Below are 18,953 nucleotides of genomic sequence, written 5' to 3'. Positions count from 1 at the left end.
TCCCTCCCTCCCTCCCTCCCCCCAGCATGGTGGACTTGTGGAACATGTTGCCAGCTCATTGTGAACTCTGATTCACTGCATTCATTCGAGCAAGAGCTGAATGGGATAGAGATCACATCGTACAACGGATATGTATCCTGTAACGCAAGTCGAGCCAATGGGCTGGTTTTGACCACCTAAAAAGGAGTCGGAGAAGAATTTTCCCAGTGTTTCTCCCCCCTCCCCCCTAAATTTGCCTGGAGTTTTCACCTCTACCAAAGATTTCATGACTTCCAGGCATTTGGGGAGTGTATTCATTGCACATCAACTGTGGGGACAGGCTGGATTGACGAGTAGGTCTTTTCCAGCTTGTTATTTTCCAATGGATGGCAGGAGAGGGGAGAATTAGTTGGAGAAAGCGGGAAAAAAAACTTGAAGTGGGACTGCAAAGGAAGCAGGCGGCCAGTTTCAAGTCCTCTCCCCATTCAAACAATTGGCCCTAGTTAGTCTGTGGATGCTCATTTTATATTAGGGCCTTTCAGAAACCACACAAGCATATGAGTGTCTAAATTCAACAAATGAGAAACCTGTACAAGTCTCATCAAAAGAGGCATTTACCAGAGGTCTGATGCTGAATTGACGGAAGTGGGAAATAACTTAGTAGGTGCGATAAGCCCACAATTTGCTATTTGGAACTTCTGAAGCACTCCAGTCACTGCAATCTACTACAGCACCTGCTAAACGGATTTGACAAAGATTTTTTGTCCCCTGCACATCCTGGTCCTGAACACCCAAACGAACCCACCTATGAAAAGAATTTGCATCAAAACATGAAGCCAACATAATTTCCCCAAGGCAATGCAGACAGATATCACATTCAATGGCATCGAGCATGTGCAAGACGTCTCTGGGGATCACAGGTCATTGTGACCATCCTCAACAGCCAATTAAAAATATTTTAGTTCGGCAACAGAACAAAGGATTTTATGAAACTCGGTTCAGCTTTACCTGGTGGGCCTCAACTTACCAAAAACATTTGGTGCCATACATCGCAGGCACCTGTAAAAAGAGACATCAGAACTACAAAGGTAGTATTTGTGCAAAGTTACAGCAGGCATATGCCAATTTAAAGAGTTTTAAGTTTGTTGTACAATGGTATCAAAGAAAATGTTACAGCATGTTTAGTTCAGTCATGCAACTAAAATTTTTGTACTAATTATGCACCATTTAGAACAGTACATATGAGAACCCCAAGTCATGTGAAGCTTGCAGTTAGGAGTGTGTGAATTTCATTTTCTAGCACCAAGGAATGTACAGGCAAAACATACTTACAGTAACCCTTATTTTTAAAAAAGGTTCAAGAAACTGCCAATGCTGTAAATACACAGGTGGAGACTGCACATGAAACAGGATATCCACCCAAGAAAATCTAGGTCAGCACACAGCACATGTTTCAACAAATCTAAAGCTTTTTGGCATGCCACTGGTACCTGAAGCAAAATTGATCAGGGTGCAGTATTAAAACAGCACAAAGGTCACATTAAATGGTACCTTTTCAATACAAAAATCAAAAAGCAGAGACACTGGCCACTTTCTGCTCAACAGAATTGGACCAGAAAGGGAAACTGGAAACTTTCTAATAACTGGAAAGACAGACTAATGGTTCAACAAATTACAACAAAAACTTAGTTACTGAAGTTGTCTTATTGGCTGCAAGACAGGATCACACTTCAAGCTATCAGTGATCCAAGAAATACTGATGCAACTTGAGAATCAGATAGTCAACAAACCACAGTACAAAGCAAAGTTTCCTCACAGGAAGCCAGACTCAAAAGACAGCACAGGCAATAACTATTACATTTTTCACATCGAGAAGCATCAGACCAAAGAGGCAGTATCACACTGTACCATCCTCCCAGGTTGTGCAATTACCATCTCCTCCATTTTAAACAGTGGATTCATTCTCAACTTCAATCTTGAAGCCTGGTGCAAGTTTTATGCACTAAGATTTTTTTTCTTTTAAGAACCATAGTGTTTGTGCAGCAAGCAATGAGGACACATTTTGGGCAAGACCATTTCAGTCCGCCCAAAATGTTTAAATCTCAACTTTCAAAAAGGAATTGGAAAAATACTTCATGAGTGGAAACGTGCAGGGCTATGGGGTGGGGGGGGGGGGGGGGGAACTATTGGATAACTCAGCCAGCACAAGCAAGATTGGCCTCCTTCTGCACTACATCATTCAAGATTTCATGATTCTCTTAGAAAATGTATGCATTAAAAGGAATAGGCAGCTTTCCCCCAAAGATTATGCTCATGGATGCTAGTTCCATTTCTAAACTGCTTTTCACATTTGCCAACCCACAATCTATTTAGTTCCATGGGGATGGACTTGGCCATTCTCACTCTAGAACTGCTTTCTAACTTGAAAGGGAAGTTTATTGAGAATGTACATAACCAGCAAGATTCAAAGTTTTGCAAGAATAAATTCCTCCCTCCAAGTGAACACTCCCAGCAAATTCAAATAAATGTGAAATAAAGCAACCCTGATTAAACTATGCTTGGACTCCAATTATATCTGTTCTATACAGGAATACTCAATCACAACTTTAAATAGAAATAAAAACAAACACCAAACAACATAAAAAATAGCCTGGGATTAGTTTTAAAAGTTTGGGGGATTCAGTAGAGATTACACCCAATTTAGTATGGAGGCTTTAGACTTCCTGTTACTGCAACACAAGACACACACAATCCCATGTACACACTTGTAACCAACAAATTAATTCCAAATTAGATCAGATCTATAAATATAGTTAACAAAAATGCTCAGCCTGGAAATGATTCAAATCTATTCTACACAGTAAATCAGACAAAAACAGGATTGATTCAACAGATCTCTCACTAATCCTGATGAGTGATTTGGTACAGTAAGCAATGACAGATTAGTGCCTTTTCTCAGTACATCAATTTCACAACCCCTGAAGGGTGATTCACTTCTGAATCAGTAAGGGAGGAAATCTGCAATTTCCAAATTGTATAACTTTGTCCAGTGACATTGGGAGACTTCAGCTAATGAAAGAATACATTACAACCAATCAAATGCTGTAAACAGTGTAACCACCTTGAAACACACAAAGTATCAATCATTTCCATTTGACCAAGGAGGCCCTTTTACAGACAGCAATAATCAGGATCACTGTTTAGTTTCTGGAATCTGGATTTAATTGGAGATTCCACACCAAACTAGTCAGCTTGCCCAGATTTCCCTATTGTCATTCACTGTGATGCAGTTTCCCTGCAGTCTTCACTGCAGTGAAATCCTCAAACAGCTGACAGAACATTTTCCATCACATCTTCAAACCAAATCTCGTTTCAAAAACATAAGCCTCCAATTCAAACTAGAATATCTGCAGTCATTGATAAAATGACATCTACTCAATAAGAAAATCAGTTTATTGTTGGGTCTCCTCAATTTGAATGTCACTTCCCCACCCCACAAAAAAATTATGAAAAACCTTAATTTGAGAGAAAATAGCAGCCTTTACAGATCACACCCTCTAACTTCCTCTTTGATTCCTTATAATGCTGAGAACCCTTAAACAGGAAACCCATCGCTGAAGATAGCAATTCTTTTAAATAAATTATACTGAATCCAGGGATGGTGTTAGTGTCAAGATCATAGTTGGAATTCCGAGGAAAGGAACCCGCCTACAAACTGCGGCATTTGGTGGGATCCAAATAAATAAATGCAGCAAATCCCCCTCCTCACCAATCCCCTCCCTTTTTGACCGAATTGAATACAATTTGCTGAAGCTTTAGCGCTGGGTGCTGTGCACCGCCCCACCCAGGCTGGGAGAGTGGGGGTGAGGGCGATACCCCCGGGTCCGGCAAAGGCGCTGCTCGACAGGGCGACAAGCCGAGTTAGCGGATCCCGCCCCGTCATGCCCCTCACCGGCCACGGAGCTCCGACACCCGGCTTCCTCCGCCCTGAGGGGGAAAAGGCCTCAAGCACCAAATTAAAGCCGCGGTACACGCCAAATATCCCCTCCGCTCCCCGCCCCGGCGTTAATCCAAGCCAGAGCCCCGCAGCAGGAAGCGAAGGGCCCGAGCCTGGGCCGCGCACAGAGCCTGCCTGCCTTCCGCCCTCCCCTCACACACAGACAGAGAGAGAGCCCGTTATATCCGGCCCGCGGCTACCGGCACTCGCTTCTTCCCCTCACAGAGCGAGAGAGTTGCCTCCCCCGGCTCTCACCTGCCTTCCCTCCCTCCCTCCCTCCCGGCCCCAAGCCCCGCCACTCACCCCCAACAAGCGACCGTCTACACCGGGCGTTGGCAACTACACGGGGTCTCCCGCACAGCTTTAAACCACAGCAGGGGCACGCCGCCATGGCGTCATCACGCCGGCTTCCACTGCAGCCCGACAGGCGGGAGCACATCGGCTTACGTCATCACGCCGGCTCCCACTGCAGCCCACACACACACACACACACACAAGGCACATCGCGCTACGTCATCACGCTGGCTTGTACTGTAGCCCGACAGGCAGGGGCACGTCGGCATACGTCATCACGCTGGGTTGCTGTCCCACTCACTGTCCCAGGGTCAGCTGCAGCAACCTAACCTGAGCACAGAGTTCATGTGGGGTCAAGTTCTTTCCCCTTTTACCCCCTTTCTCCTGGAGATGCTGACCTTGGCTGGGGTACAGGCCCTGACCCCCCCACCAGGCCTTGGCTTCTGACAGACACAGAGTCAAGCACCTGCCTGCACCAGGCATGGCCCACAGCTACACAGGCTCGGTCACTGGTGCTGTTTTAAACCACAGAGGGCACCTTTTTTTTTTACATAGAATTACACAGGATATACGGCATAGAAACAGGCCATGATGCCCAACCAGTCCATGCCGACGTTTATGCTCCACTCGAGCCTCCTCCTGTCTTCCCTCATCTAACTCTTATCAGCACAATCCTCTATTCCCTTCAACGCACAAACATTAGCGTCCTCGACCAGGCCAACATCCCCAGCATCGAAGCACTGACCACACTTGATCAGCTCCGCTGGGCAGGCCACATTGTTTGCGTGCCAGACACAAGACTCCCAAAGGAAGCGCTCTACTCGGAACTCCTTCACGGCAAACGAGCCAAAGGCGGGCAGCGGAAACAATACAAGGGCACTCTCGAAGCCTCCCTGATAAAGTGCAACATCCCCACCGATACCTGGGAGTCCCTGGCTAAACACCGTCCTAAGTGGAGGAAGTGCATCCGGGAGAGCGCTGAGCACCTTGAGTCTCATCGCCGAGAGCAAGCAGAAATCAAGCGCAGGCAGTGGAAGGAGCGTGCAGCAAGCCAGTCCCACCCACCCTTTCCCTCTGTCCCACCTGTGACAGGGACTGTGGTTCTCATATTGGACTGTTCAGCCACCTAAGGACTAATTTTTAGAGTGGAAGCAAGTCTTCCTCGATTCCGAGGAACTGCCTATGGCTGATGACTATTCCCTTCTCCCTCACATACTTATCCAACCGCCCCTTAAATGCATCTATACTATTCGCTTCAACCACTCTCTGTGGTAGCGAGTTCCACATTCTCACCACTCTCTGGGTAAAGAAGTTCCTTCTGAATTCCCTATTGGATTTCTTGGTCACTATCTTATAATGATGGCCTCTTGTTTTGCCCTTCCTCACAAGTGGAAACATTCTAACTGTATCTATGTCAAAAACTTTCATAATTTTAAAGACCTGTTAGGTCACCCCTCAGCCTTCTCTTTTCAAGAGAAAAGAGACCCAGCCTGTTCATCCTTTCCTCGCATTTTGGTACCATCCTTATAAATTCTTTTTTTAAACACTTTCCAGTGCCTCTATATCCTTTTTATAATGTGCTGACTAATATTGTACGCAATACTCCCAAGTGTGGTCTAACCAAGATTCGATACAAATTTAGCATAACTTCTCTACTTTTCAATTCCATTCCTCAAGAAATAAACCCTAGTGCTTAGTTTGCATTTTTTATGGCCTTGCTAACCTGTGTCGCTACTTTCAGTGATTTGTGTATTTGTACTGCGAGATCCCTTTGCTCTTCTATCTCACTTAGATTTGTATTTTTCAAGTAATATGTGACCTCCCTATTTATCTTACCAAAATGTAATACCTCACATTTATCTGTGTTGAATTCCATTTGCCAATTATATGCCCATTCTTCAAGTTTATTAATGTCTTCTTGTAATTTGTTTCCATCCTCCTCAGTATTGACTATCCCCCGCCAATTTGGTGTCATCTGCAAATTGTGTTTTTGATTTCAAAATGTAAATCGTTAATACAAATTGTGAACAACAGTGGTCCCAGCACTGATTCTTGTCGAACACTACCTCGCACCATCTGCCACTCTGAATAGCTACCCTGTACCCCTACTCTCTGCTTTCTGTCTTGAAGTCAGCTAGCTATCCATTCTGCTACTTGTCCCCTGACTCCACATGCTCTGACCTTATTCATTAGTCTATTATGGGGTACCTTATCGAAGGCCTTTCGAAAATCTAGATAAATTACATCGACTGCATTACCATTGTCTACTCTCTGTTACCGTTTCAAAAAATTAAATAAAGTTGGTCAAGCCAGACTTTCCCTTTTGAAATCCATGCTGACTATTCATTATTATATTATGGTTTCTAGATGTTCTTCTATTTTCTGCTTTAGTAGGGATTCCATCATTTTTCCTACCACCGATGTTAAGCTGACTGGTCTATAGTGCCCTGGACATGTTCTCCCTTTTTAATTATAGGTATTAGATCAGCTATCCACCAGTCCTCTGGCACTACACCTTGTTATAACAAATTATTACATATGTGTAGTAATACCTCTGCTATCTCTTCCCTATATTTTTTTAAATGTGTGGATCAGAGAGTTCATCGGGGGGCAGATTATTTTCCTTTTAGCCCTTCTCCTGAAGATGCTGACTCTGGCTGGGGTGCATTGACAGATACAGAGTGAAGTACCTGTCTCCTCCAGGCACAGTCCACAGCTGCATGGGGTAGGTCTCCTGTGCTGCTTTAAACCACAGATAGCGTATTTTAAATTATTATTCATTCTCAGGAGTCGCTGGCAAGGCCGGCATTTATTGCCCATCCCTAGTTATCCTGAGAAGGTGGTGGTGGACCTTCTTCTCGAACCACTGCAAATAGCAGTTTGATTCAACTCAGTGGTTTGCTATGCCACTTCAGCGAGCAGTTAAGAGTCAAGCACTGCGGGACTGGCCGCGATCGGGGCCCAGGAGAGGCGAGAGTTCAAGGCCAGGAGAGGCGAGGGCCCAGGGGCAGCACGGGCCCAGCCCACACTGCGATATGTGGGCGTACTAGGTCCGTGCAGCAGAGCTGGTCTCCAGTCATCTTGGTTAATCCTTGCCACTGGACCAAGACTTAGCTCTGTCAAGCCCGTGTGGTGGCAGGTGTGCAACGGCCAACACACGTTAAAAAAATGCACGCACAGGCATCTTCCACCCTTCAACATGTAGTTCAGGATCTGGAATATTAGGCCCTTCATTGAAACACCTGTGAACTCATCCCTTTTTGGCGTGGAAGCAAGTCATCCTCAATACGAGGGACCGCCTATGATGATGATGATGTGGGACTGGAGTCACGACTAGGCCAGACCATGTAAGTACAGCAGGTTTCCTTCCCTATAGGAGTTGAACGATGTCAACCTGACATCACTCTCAACCTCCTCATCTCATAAACCTAATCAAAGAGTCAATGAAAGAAAGACACTGAGTTATTTCTCCCATTATCCTCTCCCAACCTTATCCCATCCCACCCTATCTTGAAGGCACTGATTTGGCTGAACTACGATTAAACCAGCCTCCTTGATCCCCAAGGAGCCATACTTCATGTGTTAATCTCCACTGGGACAGCTACTAGCTCAGTTGTGAACAGCATAATCCAGTTTCATAGGTAGCTGCCCAGTAATTTTAAGAACTGAAACGTAGACATGAAAAGTACACTTTTTGATTGCTGCATCGTTTTTGTCATGTATCTTACATTATTATATATAACTGTATCCTAACATGCTATACATGACTGTAATAAGATATGACCTGTAACCACCAGCATACCTTACCACCAGGGGTGCACTTGCAAGAGACAGGTATATAAGGACAGGTCTCAGGCAAGTGTAGCATTCCAGAGCTGTGAAATAAAGGTGCAGGTCCAGAGTGACCTTGACTTCACTACATGCCTCGTGTGAATCTGTACTGAGGGGACAGGACTTTACAGTGGCGACGGGTTATGGCTTTACAGAATCCACAGAATGGCGAACAACGGATCAGATGAAAAATACAATACTGGAGATAATTGGGAGGACTTTATAGAAAGGCTCCAGCAAAGCTTTGTAACCAAAGACTGGTTAGGAGACGATAAAGCAGACAAGAGAAGAGCCCATCTCTTCACCAGCTGTGGCTCGAAAACATACGCTTTAATGAAGGATCTGCTGGCACCCGAGAAACCAGCAAGCAAGTCGTTTGAAGAATTGAGCACACTGGTAAGAGACCACCTGAAGCCAGCGAGCAGCCTACACATGGCCAGATACAGGTTCTATAACTACAGACGCTTTGTGGGCCAGAGCATACCCGACTTCGTGGCGGAACTTCGGAGGTTGGCTAGTTTATGTGAGTTCTCCGATGAACTGAGGAGAGAAATACTGAGAGACTTTTTCATTGAAGGAATAGGCCACGCAGGCATATTCCGAAAGCTCATAGAGACCAAGAACTTGAACCTAGAGGCAGCAGCACTGGTTGCACAGACATTCTTGGCAGGAGAAGAAGAAACGAGATTGATTTACAATGCAGGTACGACAACTAACGAAATATTGGAACAAGAAGTTCACAGCACTAAACAAGCTGCTACCCCCACACACAGACAAAACCGGGAGAACAGGCTCTCGACAGCAGGCAGTGGCGCCAGAAGCCATCAACGGCCGTTTACACCTCATCAACCCACAATGCGAGCAATCAACTACAAACTGAGAGAAGCTCAAGAGAGATCAGCCAGACGCAGCTCATTCTTTGCAAGCAGTCTGTGCTGGAGATGTGGGGGTGGGCACTCGTCAAGGGGATGTCGATTTCAGCAGGCTGTTTGCAGGAACTGTGAATATACAGGGCATCTGGTCCGCATGTGCAAAAAAACGGCAGCTCGGCTGGTATACGAATCGGATGGGTCGGAAAGCAGACCAGAAGAAGGTGGGGACAGTACCCGGGACACCGACGTACAGCGGGTCAACACCATCAATGGCCGCTGCTCCTACAATAGGACGCCTCCTATAATGATGAGGGTCCTACTCAACGGGATACCTGTCAACATGGAGCTGGATACGGGAGCGAGTCAATCTCTCATGGGCGCTCAACAATTTGAACAACTGTGGCCGCATAAAAGAGACAGACCAAAACTCATAAGGGTCGACACCAAACTAAGGAGCTATACCAAATAAATCGTACCAGTCCTCAGCAGCGCCATGCTCTCTGTCACACACAAAGGGACAGTGAACCGACTTCCCCTGTGGATTGTCCCCGGAGACCCCCCAGCACTGCTGGGGAGAAGCTGGCTGGCAAAATTAAACTGGAAATGGGATGATGTCCATGCCATGTCATTAGAGGAATGGACTTCCTGCTCAACAGTTATAAAGCGATTTGAACATCTCTTTCAGCCAGGTGTGGGCACTTTCAAAGGGGACAAAGTCAAAATCTACATCACACAGGATGCTAGACCGGTCCATCACAAGGCCAGAGCTGTACCCTATATGATGAGGGAAAAGATTGAACACGAACTAGACAGGCTTCTGCGGGAAGGCATTATATCACCTGTGGAATTTAGCGACTGGACAAGTCCCATCGTCCCCAGTCATGAAGCCTGATGGATCGTACGAATCTGTGGGGACTACAAATCTACCATAAACAGAGTCTCCCTACAGGACCAGTACCCACTGCCCAGAGCGGAGGACTTATTTGCCACGTTGGCTGGAGGTAAGCTTTTCTCAAAACTAGACCTCACATCTGCGTATATAACGCAAGAATTGACCGAGGAATCCAAGCTACTCACCACCATCAACACACATCGAGGTCTTTTCATGTACAATCGATGCCCATTCGGCATCAGGTCGGCAGCTGCCATATTCCAGCGCAACATGGAGAATCTGCTCAAGTCCATACTGGGGACAGTTGTATTTCAAGACGACATACTTATCACGGGCAGGGACACCGACTCCCATCTCCGCAATTTGGAGGAAGTACTAAAGCGGTTGGATCGGGTAGGCCTACGAGTCAAGAAATCCAAGTGCCTGTTTCTCGCACCCGAGGTTGAATTATTGGGCAGAAGGATTGCCGCTGATGGAATCCACCCAACAGAGTCCAAAACAGAAGCAATTCGCCTGGCACCCAGACCCCGAAATGTCTCAGAACTGCGCGCCTTTCTCGGGCTATTCAATTACTTTTGGAACTTTATGCAAAACTTAAGCACGCTGCTGGAGCCTCTCCACATGCTACTCAGGAAGGGGTGCGATTGGTTTTGGGGGGATGCCCAAGAACGCGCCTTCAATAAGGCACGCAACCTTCTGTGTTCCAACAGTGTTTTGACTTTCTTTGATCCAAGTAAAATGCTAGTTCTCACATGCGATGCGTCAGCGTATGGGGTCGGGTACATTTTGCAACATGTCAATAGTGCGGGCAAATTACAACCCATAGCTTATGCCTCCAGGTCACTTTCGCGGGCGGAGCGCGGGTACGGAATGGTAGAGAAGGAGGCGCTCGCGTGCGTGTACCGTGTCAAAAAGATGTACCAATACCTTTTCGGGGCCAAGTTCGCGTTAGAAACCGACCACAAGCCCCTCACGTCCCTCCTATCCGAGAGCAAGGCAATAAACGGCAACGCCTCGGTGCGAATTCAACGGTGGGCACTCATGCTGACGTCTTACGACTACACAATAAGGCACAGACCAGGCACAAACAACTGTGCCGACACGCTCAGCAGGCTACCCCTGGCGACCATGGAAGGGTCTGACAAATAGGACTATGAGATAGTCATGGCAATCAATGCCTTTGAGTCCACAGGTTCGCCCATGACGGCTCGCCAAATGAGAGCCTGGATGGCCAGCGACCTCACGTTATCCTTAATAAAAAGATGTGTCGTAACCGGTGACTGGGCAGAGGCTCGCGATGCCTGCCCCGAGGAATTAAAATCCTTTCACAGGCGCATGCATGAGCTATTACTACAAGCAGACTGCCTGATGTGGGGCAGCCGAGTAGTCATGCCTCTGTGAGGCAGAGTGGCATTTGTCCGGGAGCTCCACCGCGAGCACCCGGGGCTTGTTCTCATGAAGGCCATAGCCAGATCCAACGTCTGGTGGCCTGGTATTGACACTGACTTGGAGCTCTGCATCCGAAGGTGCACCATTTGTGCCCAACTCAGCAATGCCCCCAGGGAGGCTCCCCTGAGCCCCTGGCCCTGGCCTACCAAACCGTGGTTGCGGGTGCACGTAGAATATGCGGGCCCATTCATGGGCAAAATGTTCCTCGTAGTTGTAGATGCATTTTCAAAGTGGATCGAATGCACCATTTTAAACTCGAGCACAACCTCCACCACTGTGGAGAGCCTCGTAACCATGTTTGCAATGCACGGAATCCCTGACATATTGGTCAGTGACAATGGTCCGTGCTTCACCAGCGCAGAATTCCAAGACTTTATAATTGACCACGGCACAGATCACATCAAGACGACACCGTTCAAGCCGGCCTCCAGCGGCCAGGCGGAGAGAGCAGTGCAAATCATTAAACAAGGCATGCTTAAAATCCAAGGTCCCACGCTGCAGGATCGCCTGTCGCGACTGCTGCTGGCATACAGATCTCGTCCGCACTCATTGACTGGGATCCCCCCCGCGCAACTGTTGATGAAAAGGACTTTAAAGACAAGGCTCTCATTAATCCTCCCAGACATGCACGAAATCGTTGAGGCAAAGCGCCGTAAGCTGACTGAGTACCATGACAGAAATTCAAGGGGGAGATGGAATGATAGGAGACAAAGTGTTTGTATTAAACTATGGCAGGTGTCCCAAATGGCTTGCAGGGACAGTAACGGGCAAGGAAGGAAACAGGCTACTGGTAGTACAAATAGACAATGGCAAAACCTGCCGGAGGCATGTAGACCAAGTCAAAAGCAGATTTACCAACAACACTGCGGAACCAGAGGCAGACTACAATGTGGAACTCGCACCACACCTGGTGGACAGACAAGCGGAACAATCTGAGGAAAGGGCAATCCCAACAGACAGCCCAGGCGAGTCAACAACAATCACACCAATCGAAACAGACAGCCCAGGCGAGATATCAGCAACCACACCCAAAGAAAAACAGACACCAAGGCAAACAACTGAACCACAACTCAGACGCTCCACGCGAGAGCATAGACCACCTGAGAGACTGAATCTATAAAGACAATAAGACCTTGGGGGAGGGTGATGTCATGTATCTTACATTATTATATATAACTGTATCCTAACATGCTATACATGACTGGAATAAGATCTGACCTGTAACCACCAGCATACCTTACCACTAGGGGTGCACTTGCAAGAGACAGGTATATAAGGACAGGTCTCAGGCAAGTGTAGCATTCCAGAGCTGTGAAATAAAGGTGCAGGTCCAGAGTGACCTTGACTTCACTACATGCCTCGTGTGAATCTGTACTGAGGGGACAGGACTTTACAGTTTTAATGCTCTGCCTATGTGCAGACCTGTCCATCTGCATGAGTTAATTGCCTCATGCTAGACATTGTTTCCCGATGGGGCAGAATTTCCGGCTCCGGGTCCGTACTGAGTGTCTATGGATCCGGGAAAGCATCGCAAAAGCCAGTTTTCAGCGCACAATGCATGACAGATCCAACGCATCTCAGGAGCGAGGACATTTACAAGGGCAAGATTGCGGATTTACCCATATCTTGCTGAGCAAATGTCCTCAAAACTCTTGCACCTGATAAAAGCAGGCGCATAGCCTACTTTTACAGGTGTAAGAGTTTTAAAATACACAAAAACATTTGAAAATAAAATGATAAAAACACATTTTATTGTTAAAAACCCTCCCCACTATGGTAAGTTTATTTTAAACCACAAATAAAAAAATTTTTTTGAAAATCGGGAAAATATATATATTTTAAATACATAAATAACTTTAATTTAAATTAATAAAAATACGTGCTGTATTTTTTCTATTTATTATTGTTGGTTTTGTGTGTTTTGGGGGCTGTTTTTCATTCATAATAATGGGAACTCCAACTTACAGAGTTCCCATTATTATGAATGAGAACATACTATGAATTGAGGACGCTATGCTCGAGTGGATCTGATCTTGATTAAATTCCCTCAACTCCCCTCCCCCATTGAAAACCTAGCCCTCATCTGAAAAGTGGCATCACTCGCTTGGACTTTGAGTGTTGGCAATTTATTTGACCATGCAATAACATCTCACTTACAGTCCACATTTTCTAGCAAGGGTTGCGGGTTAGTTATCGAGCTGACTTAAGCTGAACCCTGGCTGTCTCTGTGCTTTTGTGACCCAGGCTCATTGAGGCTAATTGTAGCATCCTTACTGCCAGTTTGGCTGAGATTACTTAAGTTAGCACAGATCAGGAAATTAAACTGGGATGTTCTTAATCAGTACAGCTCAGTACCGCATTAGGCAACTGAGTACTTCCTTCTGGCTCAAAAAACCCACCCTCAACCCATCCATCCAATCCTACTACTGCTCTGTATCCAACCTCCCTTTCCTCTCTCAGGTTCTCTAGCTCCATGCCCATATATACCTAAATTCCCTCCTCAAATTCCCCGTCTGGCTTCCACCCAACTCACAGCACTGAAACAGTCCCAGACCAAAGTTTTGAATAACATCCTTTGTGATTGTGGTGCATATCCCTTCTTGTCCTCATCGATGTATCTACACCATTCAATGCAACTGACCATTTCATTCTCTTCCAGTACCTCTTCTTTGTTATCTGGCTGCAATAAACTACTTGCACAGTTCCATTCCTACTAACCTAAACAGTGTCAGCAGTGGCTCAGTGGGTAGTACACTCACAGTGCTGCACTGTCGGAGGTGCCGTCCTTTGGATGAAATATTAAACCGAGGCCCCGTATGTTCTCTCAAGTGGGCATAACAGATCCCGTGACACTATTTCGAAGAAGATGCAGGGGAGTTATCCCCAGTGTCCTGGCCAATATTTATCTCTCAATCAACATAACAAAAAAACAGATTAACTGGTCATTATCACATTGCTGTTTGTGGGAGCTTGCTTGTGCATAAATTGGCTGCCGTGTTTCCCACATTACAACAGTGGTTACACTCCAAAAAGTTCTTCATTGGCTGTAAAGCGCTTTGATACATCCGGTGGCCGTGAAAGGCACTATATAAATCCAAGTCTATCTTAAATGCCGCCAGTGTATTTCCAGCAATGGCTTTTCTTTTCTTCCTTCCATTGTGACCTCCAGGTTTCCCTAAGGACCTATCCTTTGTCCCCTCCTCTTGCTTACCTACACACTGCTTCTTGGCAACATCATTTGCAGTCATGGGGTCAGCTTTTATGTGATGATACCTAGCTTTACTTCAACTCTTTCTCCTCCAACCCCTCCCCAACTCCTTCCATGCTGTCTGCCATCAGTTCCTGGATGAATCCCAACTTCTTCTAGCTTAACATCTGGAAAACTGAAGCCATTATTTTCAGTCACTGCCACAAACTCTACTCCCCTGCCACTGCTTCATTCTACCTCCTTGGCCAATCTCTCATATTGAACTAAACTGATCACAGTCTTGATTCAATCGGAGATAAGCTTTCAAGCCTATATCCTATCCGTCACCAAGGCCACTTACTTCCAACTCTACAACATTGCCCGTTTCTACCCCTGCCTTGGCCCTTCTGTTGCTGAGTTAATTTGTTACCTCTTAATTCGATTACCCCAATGCTCTCCTTGCTGACTTACCATCCTTCATAAATTCCAATGTGTCCAAAACTCCACCACACTCAATTCTGTTTGCTTAACATGCCATTCTATCTTTCCTACACTGACTTCATGTCCCCCAACACAAAAAATTCTTGTCCCTGTCGATTAGTCTTTTCATGGCCTTACCCGACACTATCTTTGCAATCTATATCCCGGGACCAGCCACATAAATGCTGTGGCTACAAGAGCTGATCAGAGGCTGGGTATTCTGCGGCGAGTGTCTCACCTCCTGACTCCCTAAAGCCTATCCACCAACCACAAAGCACAAGTCAGGAGTGTGCTTGAATGCTCTCCACTTGCCTAGATGAGTGCAGCTCCAACAGCACTCAAGAAGCTCGACACCACCGAGGACAATTACCCTCGCTTGATTGGCAGCCCATCCACCACCTTAAACATTCATTCCCTCCACCACTGACGTACCGTGGCTGCATTGTGTACTATCTACAAGATGCACTGCAGCAACTCGCCAAGACTTCTTTAACAGCACCTCCCAAACCCCCGAGCTCTACCACCTAGAAGGACAAGGGCAGCAGGCGCATGGGAACACCACTACCTCCAAGTTCCCCTCCAAGTCACACACCATCCTGACTTGGAAGTATATCACCATTCCTTCATCGTCGCAGGGTCAAAATCCTGGAACTCACTCCCAAAACAGCACTGTGGGAGCACTTTTACCATACGGATTAGGGGTATGCTTCTGGCCGGCAGCATGTCAGAATCAATGAGGAAAGGCATCATCACCCTCATCTACAAGCAGAAGGGGGAGAAGGAGGAAATCAAAAACTGGTGGCCCATTTCGCTGCTCAATGTGGACTACAAGATCCTGTCGAAGGTCATCGCAAACAGGGTCAAGTCTGCTCTGGAGCTGGTGATCCACCCGGACCAGGCCTGCGCTGTCCCCGGCAGGAAGATCTCTGATAGTCTCGCGCTACTCAGGGATACGATCGCCTAAGTGCGGGACAGGAGGGTGGACACCTGTTTAATCAGCTTGGACCAGGAGAAGGCCTTTGACAGGATATCGCACACATACCTGATGGACATGCTCTCCAAGATGGGGTTTGGGGAGGGTATCTGCAATTGGATCCAACTGCTCTACACAGACGTCAGTAGCACAGTTCTAATCAATGGGTGGGAAACTGAAAGCTTTCCGATCAGGTCAGGAGTCAGGCAAGGCTGTCCCCTCTCCTCTGCCTTGTTTGTGTGCTGTATCGAGCCCTTTGCCGGGTCCATCAGGAAGGATGAGGACATTAGTGGGGTGACAATCCCAGGCAGCGGAGGCGCTCAGGTCAAGACCTCCCTGTACATGGACGACGTCACCGTCTTTTGCTCGGATCCGCAGTCGGTCCGCGGATTGCTCACAATCTGTGACCAGTTTGAACAGGCCTCGGGGCGAAGGTAAATCGCAGCAAAAGCGAGGCCATGTTCTTTGGAAGCTGGTCCGACCGATCCCTTATTCCCTTCACCGTGAAGTCAGATTATCTGAAGGTTTTGGGAATATGGTTCAGAGCGGATGGGACGTGCGTCAAAAACTGGAAGGAGCGTATCACTAAAGCCAAACATAAACTGGGATGGTGGAAGCTGCGCTCATTCTCCATTGCAGGAAAGAACCAGGTCATCAGGAGTGAGGTACTCTCGGTGTTGTTGTACATGGCGCACGTCTGGCCCATACCCCACTCCCGTGCCGTGGTAGTCACCTGAGCCATCTTCCATTTTGTCTAGTGATCGAAAATGGACCGTGTCCGCAGAGACACGATGTACAAATCTCTGGACAAGGGGGGAAAGGACGTTCTGAATGTGGCCCTTTGTGTATGGCTGCATCAAGCTGTGCATAGACCCTTTGTACACAAACATCAAGTGTCAGTACGTGGTGAGATTCTATCTGTCCCCGGTGTTGCAAAGGATGGATCTTGCCAGGCTACCGCGGAATGCTCCAACCAGTTGGACCATGCCTCAGCACCTGTCCTGCGTGGAAAAGTTTTTCAAGTAAAACACTTTTGACCACAAGGCCATAAAGCAGTGGTCGGCACGCAAGGTCCTGGATCCTCTACAAAAGAAGGAGATGATGGATCCTGTTGGATGGTTCCCTGAGCAGACTGTCGAACTTGTTTGGCAGAATGTCTCATCGCCAGAGCTTTCACACAAGCACCAAGACGTAGCTTGGTTGGTGGTGAGAAGGGCCCTACCTGTCAGATCCTTCATGCACAGCCGGGGTTTCAGAGACACGGCACTCTGTTCCTGAGTTGGCTATGGTGCAAACGAGACTGTCATCCATCTCCTTTGGGACTGCCCCTTTGCAAGGCAGCTCTGGAAGGAGATGCAGTGATTGCTGTTGAGGTTCATCCCAAACAGCTCCGTAACACAGGACTCTGTGCTCTACGGGCTGTTCCCAGGGACGCACACTGAGACAGACATCATCTGCTGCTGGAGAGCCATCAACTCGGTGAAAGACGCACTTTGGTCTTCACGAAACTTGCTGGTCTTCCAGAGCAAGGAGATATCCACGGCCGAGTGTTGCAGACTGGCACAATCCAAGGTCCAGGTGCACGTGCTGAGGGAAGCACTAAAGATTTGTGCAGTCGCCGCAAAGGCACGATGGGGAAGTGCCACAGTTTAAGGCCCTTCCACCACGGTAAACCCAGGGAATGGAATCAGACCCCCTCGGGCTGTAATTTTTGTTTTTCATTCTTGTCAGATCAACTCCAGCGCCAAAGATCACTTTGCGCTACTACATTTGATCTTAGCCAAAAGGCCGAGAGGGGAAGCTGCACCGTTCCTGGAAACACTGCAATACCAGGTCGGTGCGTGGAGTGGACGGAGCAAGCCCCTGTTCCATCTCCCTGTTCCAAAAAGCAATTTAATATTTGGTCCCCAGATAGGGGATATTAAACTGATAAGAACAGATACTACACTTGATCTTAGCCAAAAGGCCGAGAACCCTCTCGGGCTGTACTTTTTTAAAAAACTTGTTAATCTGCTTGTATACATAGAGCACCATGTACTGAAAAACACCTGTGTTGTGCCATGTATAATGAAAGTCTCTGCACTGTTTAGTAACTTGTAAAGAAATGTAAATGTATTCTCATCCGTTCCGTGTACTGCTTTCATCTGCATAGTGCTACATGTAACGTGATTCGTGATCAGCATTGAACTGTATCCTGGAATTTAATGTAAACCTGTTCTCATCAGCTCCATGTAATACCCTCATTTGCATAGTACTACATGTAACGTGATTTACGGATTGTACTAAACTGTACCTTGAAATGAAATGCACGCTAGTGCATTGTATGGAACTGCTGTCAGCATCCAAACGAATTGTATGGAATTGCTGACTGCAAGTTACTGAACTATTTTCCAGTGTATTGTGAAAATTTTATATGAATAAAGTATATTTTTGGAAAAAAAAATACGGATTGCAGCGGTTCAGGAAGGCACGCTCCATCACCTTCTCAAGTGCAAATAGGGATGGGCAATAACTGCTGGCCTTACCAGCGACACCCACATTCCATGAACGAGTAAAAAAAAAACCCTAATTCTCCATTCTTCTGATTGCATCCTTCTGTGCATCCCTCCTCCCTTTGCTCAGCCACGACTGGCAGAATCTACAGCCCTATTCTCTGGAACTCCCTCCCTAAACCCCTGTGCCAACCATCTTCCTCTCCACCTTTAAAAACGTCCCCATAGCCCAGTTCATCGACCTAGCATTTGGAAACTGTTAAATTTCAATTTGTAGTGTAGTACTCACAAGTAAAGTGCCTCATTGTCAGTTTGCAATTAGCGGGCAAACTGCTATCAACAGTGCAAGGAAAATACCAGTTTCAATCAGTAACAGTACAGTGCTGAATCAAGCAAATACTGCATGATAAGAGGGGATAATTACAAAATTTAGAAGTATTTGATATGGGTGTATTGATTTTTGAAAGTAGGTAATTGTACTAATATTTTAATATCATGGATTAGTTA

The 18,953-nt window shown here is 46.7% G+C and overlaps 1 protein-coding gene and 1 non-coding gene across 3 annotated transcripts in view; both read right to left on the bottom strand.

The window, feature by feature from the left end:
- The window catches only part of cdc42 (cell division cycle 42), a 32,844-nt gene extending 28,459 nt beyond the window's left edge, over positions 1-4,385 (bottom strand). For both annotated transcript variants that reach the window (XM_070860176.1, XM_070860177.1), the window contains exon 1: positions 4,280-4,385. The gene's annotated coding sequence lies outside the window, so the exon portion shown is untranslated. The remainder of the gene's footprint in view (positions 1-4,279) is intronic.
- Positions 4,386-17,750: 13,365 nt separating this feature from the next.
- On the bottom strand, positions 17,751-17,932 carry LOC139229393 (U2 spliceosomal RNA). Its single transcript, XR_011587710.1, has one exon. It is a non-coding gene; the product is annotated as a U2 spliceosomal RNA (small nuclear RNA).
- Between the last annotated feature and the right edge of the window lie 1,021 nt (positions 17,933-18,953).

The sequence above is a fragment of the Pristiophorus japonicus genome, chromosome 18, assembly GCF_044704955.1.
Source record: "Pristiophorus japonicus isolate sPriJap1 chromosome 18, sPriJap1.hap1, whole genome shotgun sequence".
Classification (NCBI taxonomy): domain Eukaryota; kingdom Metazoa; phylum Chordata; class Chondrichthyes; family Pristiophoridae; genus Pristiophorus; species Pristiophorus japonicus.
This window is presented reverse-complemented; position numbering and strand designations above follow the sequence as displayed.